Raw genomic sequence first — 6,614 nt, 5'->3', positions numbered from 1 at the left:
ACATCATGAACAGGAGGATGTCAAGCAGACATCGTAAATTCAACACATACCTGGACTATTCAACAGCCTGTAGGTGAGTCTGCCTGATGCAAATCTTGCCACATGCCAATCCATCCTTCATTCCATCACTCAAGTGATTTTCCTTATGCACTCTAGTGGCTCCCTATTTCCTCCAGGAGCAAATCCAAAGTCCTGTTTGGCATTCAAAGATCTTCAAAACACCTAGATTTTCCACAGGAATTTCTATCCAGCTACACCTTTGGCATTTTAAGATCATTTTTGATCCTTACTCCTTCATCAAGAGCATTAGCAATCCTTCCCAGGTTTGTGTCATTCACAAATTTTGATGGGTATAGCATGTATGCCTTTATTCTTCACCCTTAAAAATCAACCTTAACTAGACTGTACCTTGTCCTCAAGCTATTGTCCTTGGAAAAAGCTGTCTATACTTGCTGCCTCCACTTTCTTTCCTTTCACTTATCCCTAAATCCCTTACATTCTAGGTTTTGATTTAATCACTGAACAGAAAATGTTTTCTTCAAAGTTACCAGTGATTATCTGATTGCAAAATCTGATGCTCTTTTCTCAGTCCTAATCTTCTTCAACCCATCTGCTGTATTTGACAGCCTCACCTCCTAGATAATCTCTCCTCTCTAGGCTTTGTGACACTATTCTCTCTCAATTCACCTGCTACCTGCTTGTCTCTCTCAGTCTCTTTTGCTAGTTTATTGTGCAAATCATGTCCTCGAAACTATGGGTATTGGCCAAGGATTTGACCTGAGCCTTCTCTTGTTCCTCTATCTATACTGTCTCTAGAGAGCTTCATTAGATCCTATGATTCTAACTTTCATCTCTTCCAGATGACATATATCCTGGTGTATGTGTATATACATATATATGTATATGTTTTTTTTTTTTGCCCACCGAGTCTTTCCCTCAAGCTTTAGTGACACACCACCTATTGGCTATTGAACTATTTACATTTGATGTTCCACCATCATCTGAAACACTTTCTCCTTAAACTCTTTCCTTTTCTAAACATCTCAATCTCTATTGAAGGTATCACCATCTTTTCTATGTCTCAGATTTGAAACCCTCAACATTATTCTGGATTCTTTTCATATTTCCTCACCCCACATATCTATTTAGCTTTCTAGATTGTGCCATTTCTGCCTTCCCAACATCTTTCATATCTGGCCTCATCTCTCTACTCATACATCAACCACCTTAATTATCACCTTTTGCCTAGAATAGATCATTACAATTGCTTCCTAATTAATTTTCCTGCCACAAGTCTCTCCCCTTTCCAGGCCACTTAATACTCTGCTGTCAAAGTAATTTTCCTTATGTGCCTATTTGACCATGTGATTCTCCTACACAAGCAACTCCAAAGGCTTCCTATTGCCTCTTAGATAAAATAGAACTTAGCTGTTTATCTTTAGAAGCCTTATACAATCTGATCCCAACCTATCTCTCCAACCTCTTTTGATTTTAGTCATCTCTCCCTCGTCCCCACTAATGAATACACTTTGTGATCTATCCAAACCTCTGTTCCTCATTCCCAACTGTCTGTCGTCCATATCTGTGCCTATGGACTGGTTGTAATCTACTCCCTCCCTCTTTATTTTTGCTTTACAGAACCTCTCTCTTCCTTCAAGATACAACTTAAAAAACATCCTCTGCAGGAAGTCTTTCCTGACCCCACAACTGCTAGTGTCTTCTCTTTCAAACTACCTTATATTTAACAATTATATATATATATATATACATATATATATACATATATATTTGCATTTATTAGATTTCTGTTTGTAAAAAATTTTATCTGTACTCACCTTTCCCATTCAAATGTGAACTCCTTGTGAAGGGAAATTGATTCACTTTTTGTACTTCTTCTGCCCCTAGGCTTAGCATTGTGCCTTACACATAGTAGGCATTTAATAAATACTTGTCACGTGCAGATTGATTGTATGATTCTGCCCTTTTCCCCTATATGAAAGTCTTCAGGTGGGTTTACTAAGGTTTGAGTCAGTTTCTCTGATACAATCCCTCTGCCAGACACCATTTTTGGCTATCTATTTTTGCAATTCTCCCCTGGATAATGGTGCCTGCTTTTATTTTATTTTTATTTACTGTTGTTCCATCTGTGTCCTTCTCAACTTTGTTGGACTGAGTTTAGAAGAGCCAAGCTTCTTTTTTTTTTTTCTTCATGCTGTCATTTAAACCTGGAGTGTATAATAAATTTCCTTGTTTAGTGTCTATGAGGTCATGCTCCAGGGAAAAGGCACAGGGATACTGGGACTTCATTACTCTACTAATCTTCTGGACTGAGTGGAAACTGGGTAGGTGGCATGGAAGGAGGACCATAGAACCAATAAAGGACCTTACTAGATCTTGATTGACTAGTTGCTGGCTTCTAAGGAGTTTGAAAGAGAACATTTGTAGGCCACTACCAAGGCATTTGTGGTGGGAGAGATAGGAAGAAATATATATATGTATATATATATATATATATATATACATATGTAAATGTAAATTGGTTGGTGGTTAGACCTTTGCTTTATGAAGATTATTTTGAAAGCTATGTAAGAGTGAACTAGAAAAGGGAGAAGCTAGAAGCAGGGAAACCAAATAAAAAGATATTGTAAGAGTACAGGTTCACAGAGAAAAGGGCCTCAAATAATCTGGTGGCCACATGAGAAGAAAGAAAGGAAGAAACAAAGAAAAGAGGAAAAGAAGGAAGAAAGGAAGAAAGAAAAAGAAAAGAGGAAAGGGAAGATGAGAGGAAGGTAGGGAGGGAGGAAGGAAGAAAGGAAAGAGAAGGAAGGAATGAAAAAAGACGAAAGAAGAAAGAGAAGATAGAAGGAAGGAAAAGAAGGGATGCATTTATGCAGAGCCTATCATGTACCAGGCACTATGCTAAAGGCTTCCTAAATATTATCCTCATTTGATCCTCCTGACAACCTCCTAAGGTTGGTGTTATTATGACCTCTACTTTACAGTTGAGGAAATCAAGGCAGACAAAGGTTAAGTAATTTGACATAATCACACAGTGAGTGTCTGAGGCCAGACTTGAATTCAGGCCTTTCTGACTATAGATCCAGACTACCAATAACCTAAAAGGGGCAGGTGGGAGATGTTATATAAGAAATCACTAACTCAAGCAAGAATTTATTCTGACATATCTATTGTGTGTCTAATTTGGTGCTAGGTATTGTGTGATGGGTACAAAAGAAGGTTATAATACAACTCTTATCAGGGAGTTTATAGGATAATAGCTATCATTTATACAGCATTTTAAGGTCTGCAAAGTGCTATACAAATTCATTTCATTTGATCGTCACAACAACCTTAGGTGATAGGTAGATGCTATTACCATCCCAATTTTATAGATGAGGAAGTTAAGAGAGAAAGGTTAAGTGACTTTCCCAGGATTACACAGTATATAAGTACCTCCGGCCAGATTTAAACTCATGTCTTCCTGACTCCAAGTCCAGTGCTCGATCCACTTTGTCACTTCATTGCCTAGTTGTGAAGAAAAAGCTTATATAAATAAAATAATTTGAGGGGAAAATGAAGGTTAAATTGTGTGTTACTGACTGTATATGTTTTTAGAATTTGGATTAAAAAAGAATTACACAGTGACTTACCCAGGATCATACAGCTAGGAAGTATCTGAGGTCAGATTTGAACTCAAGACCTCCTGTCTCTAGGACTTATTCACAATCCACTGAAACAGCTTCCCTCTGCTGGGTTTTAAAGGAAATCATGGCTTCTAGGAGGCAATGGTAAGGAGAGAGAAAATTTGAGACATGAATGATAGTCAATGCAAAGGCATGGAAATAAGAGATGAAGCCTTGTCTTTAGGCAAAAACAAATGGGTCTGTTTAGCTGGAATGTAATGTTTGGAGAAGATTATGTTTTGAAAGAAATTGGAAAGATTGGAAGGACCAGGCTGTGAAGAAATTTAAATTCTGATGGGAGTTCATACTTTATCTTACAGGTAATAGGAATCCATTAGAGTTTATGGAGCATGGAAAATCATGATGTGATCTTTATGAAAATCACTTTTTCAACTTAGTAGAGGATGAGTTGGAGTGGGGAGAGACTATGCAGAGAGATCCAGTAGGGAAAGAGGTGATGAGTCTCCCTGAACGAGGATGATAATGAGACACCAAATAGAGAGGGAGAAGACAAGTACAAAGGGGAATAGTATGAACGTGAGCTTGGTGTGTATATAGAAGAATGAGTAGAAAAACCTTTCTTGAAGTGGAGGATGAATGCCAAGAAGTAATGAAACATAAAGATCAACACATTTGATCAGATTATAAAAGAAGCAGGAATACTGTTCTTAGATGGGTCAGTCCATTAAAGTGCAGCTTCTCTTTCTCCTAACCTTGTGGCATCAAGATGAATGCCCAGGTGATGCTTAGGGCACTTGTCCCTCCCTCTTCTACACCCAGTAATTTCTGTTTGTTCTGGGGAACCCTGCTTCTAGTGAGGGAGACCAAGTTTTCCTTTCCCACATTCTGCCCTTTAAGTTGCCTACTCTAGCACACAGGAAAATAATTTCCTTATGGCCCAAGACTAGGGGCACTCCAAAAAGTAAGGTATAAAATAGACATTCAGTGAACAAACAAGAATCACAGGGTGCATGTAGTTTATTCCTACAAAAAAAAAGACTGTTAAGATAAAAAGACCCAAGATAAGTCAACAAGCATTTATTAAGCATCTACTATATGCCAAGTGCTGTGCCAAAGATAGGGGTAAAAAGGCAAAAATATGGTCCTTGCTCTCAAGGAATTCACAGTCTAATTCAGGAGACAACATGCAAACAGTTATGGATAAACAAGATATATATGGTATAAGTTAAAGATAATCTCAGAGGGAAGGTACTAACATTAAGGAAGATCAAGAAAGGCTATTTGAAAAAGAGAAGATTTTAGATAAGCTTTGGAAGAAGCCAGAGAAATCAGGAGAAGGAAAAGAGGAGGGAGAGAATTCCAGGCATGGGAGACAACTAGTGAAAATTCATGGACTTAGAAAATGAAGTGTTTTATATGAGGAATAGCAAGAAGAACTGTGTTAATGTATCATAGAGTACATGGTAGAGGGTAAGGTATAAGAAGACTGGAAAAGTAGAAAGTGGATAGGTTAGGAAGGCCTTTAAAGACCAAAGAATTTTATATTTGAACCTATAGGGAATGGGGAATTTTGGGGCTTTATTGAATAAAGGGGTGTCATGGTCAGATCTGTGCTGTAGGAACATCAATTTGACAACTGAGTGGATTATAATTGTTATAACAGCTTATAATTATGATCATAGTAAATAGGGTTTAATATTTAAACTTCACTAGGACACAAAACAATGTTTTAATACTGAAATTAGGACTTTTACATTTCGCTATGATGTTGTATTGTGCAGACACTGAGCTGGTGACAGCCTGCTGATGAAATGGCCACACTAGGACATTCCTCTTCACAGCAGCCATTCCATTGTTTACAGAACCTTCTCATACCATCAATCTACTCCTGTCACTATTGCCATTCAAACCATTCCAGGAGATGTCTTTGACACTACTCAAAGACCTCCAGACTTCTCAAGTTCAACAAATACATCGGCTCAAGGAAAAGAAACACAAAAGAGTTTGAGATAGCTGTAGACCCAAATGCAAGATCACCTGATGATGTCCTACAGCATTAGTTGTCACATGGGCAGAATCACTGTTATATTGGAGCACAGAAGGAACTTGTCTTTCTCCCACTCTAAAAGGACCCTTCATTAACTCAAATGGTGAACATTTTAGCCTTGAGTCCTATGTGGCCAGAAGGTGGCCTCAGAGCTCCAACATGGTTGGTAAGAAGCAGGTCAGGAATGTATGTATGTATGTACATGTTCCAAAGAAAGGCCTTCTTTATCTTAATCACTCGGTCACTGTAGTAAGAGGCAAAAGAATTAGAATTAGAAAAAAGTTGGAGTTGGAGAAAAAAGTTCTTTGGATTTTAGTTTTGATGGTCTTAGGCCCCTTTCAGCTCTAGATCCAGTACATTCTAGAGTTAGCACAAATATATGGATGGCAGTGAAGGGACATCTCTCTTGCGACATTGATATGGCAGAGTGAATTCCAGTTGCCACACTCTGGTCTTAGTTTTCTCACCTGTAAGATGAGAGGTTCAAACAAATAAACCTTTTCTCTCCCTTCCAGCTTCTTCATTCTAGATTTTATGAGAAAATGCATGAGAGGTGATGAAAGATTAATGTCAGTGGGGTTGGTGAGGAAAGGAGAAAGTAGGAGTCACAGACTTCAGGGCTGAAGGAGTGAATTGTCTATCATTTGATTACGGAAGGCATTTTATTGACTTCGTTGATGGAGAAACCACAAGCCCTAGGAAGTAGTTAGATCAACTGCCCCCACATGACCACACTGAAGCCAACAGGGAGAACTGGATAGATCAAAAGCTGATTTTTTTCCCTTCCTCTTTTTTTGTTTGTTCCTGACCCCATATGGTTTGAGGAGTGAATTTTGGATGTAGTAATTTCCATGTGGGAGAGAAACGAAGCAGGCGTTGTCTCCAGTGCCAAGAAACGAGGACATACTAAATGAGATATGAGA

Source organism: Gracilinanus agilis, chromosome 2 (assembly GCF_016433145.1).
Source record: "Gracilinanus agilis isolate LMUSP501 chromosome 2, AgileGrace, whole genome shotgun sequence".
In the NCBI taxonomy this organism is placed as follows: domain Eukaryota; kingdom Metazoa; phylum Chordata; class Mammalia; order Didelphimorphia; family Didelphidae; genus Gracilinanus; species Gracilinanus agilis.
Note: the sequence above shows the minus strand (reverse complement) of the source record.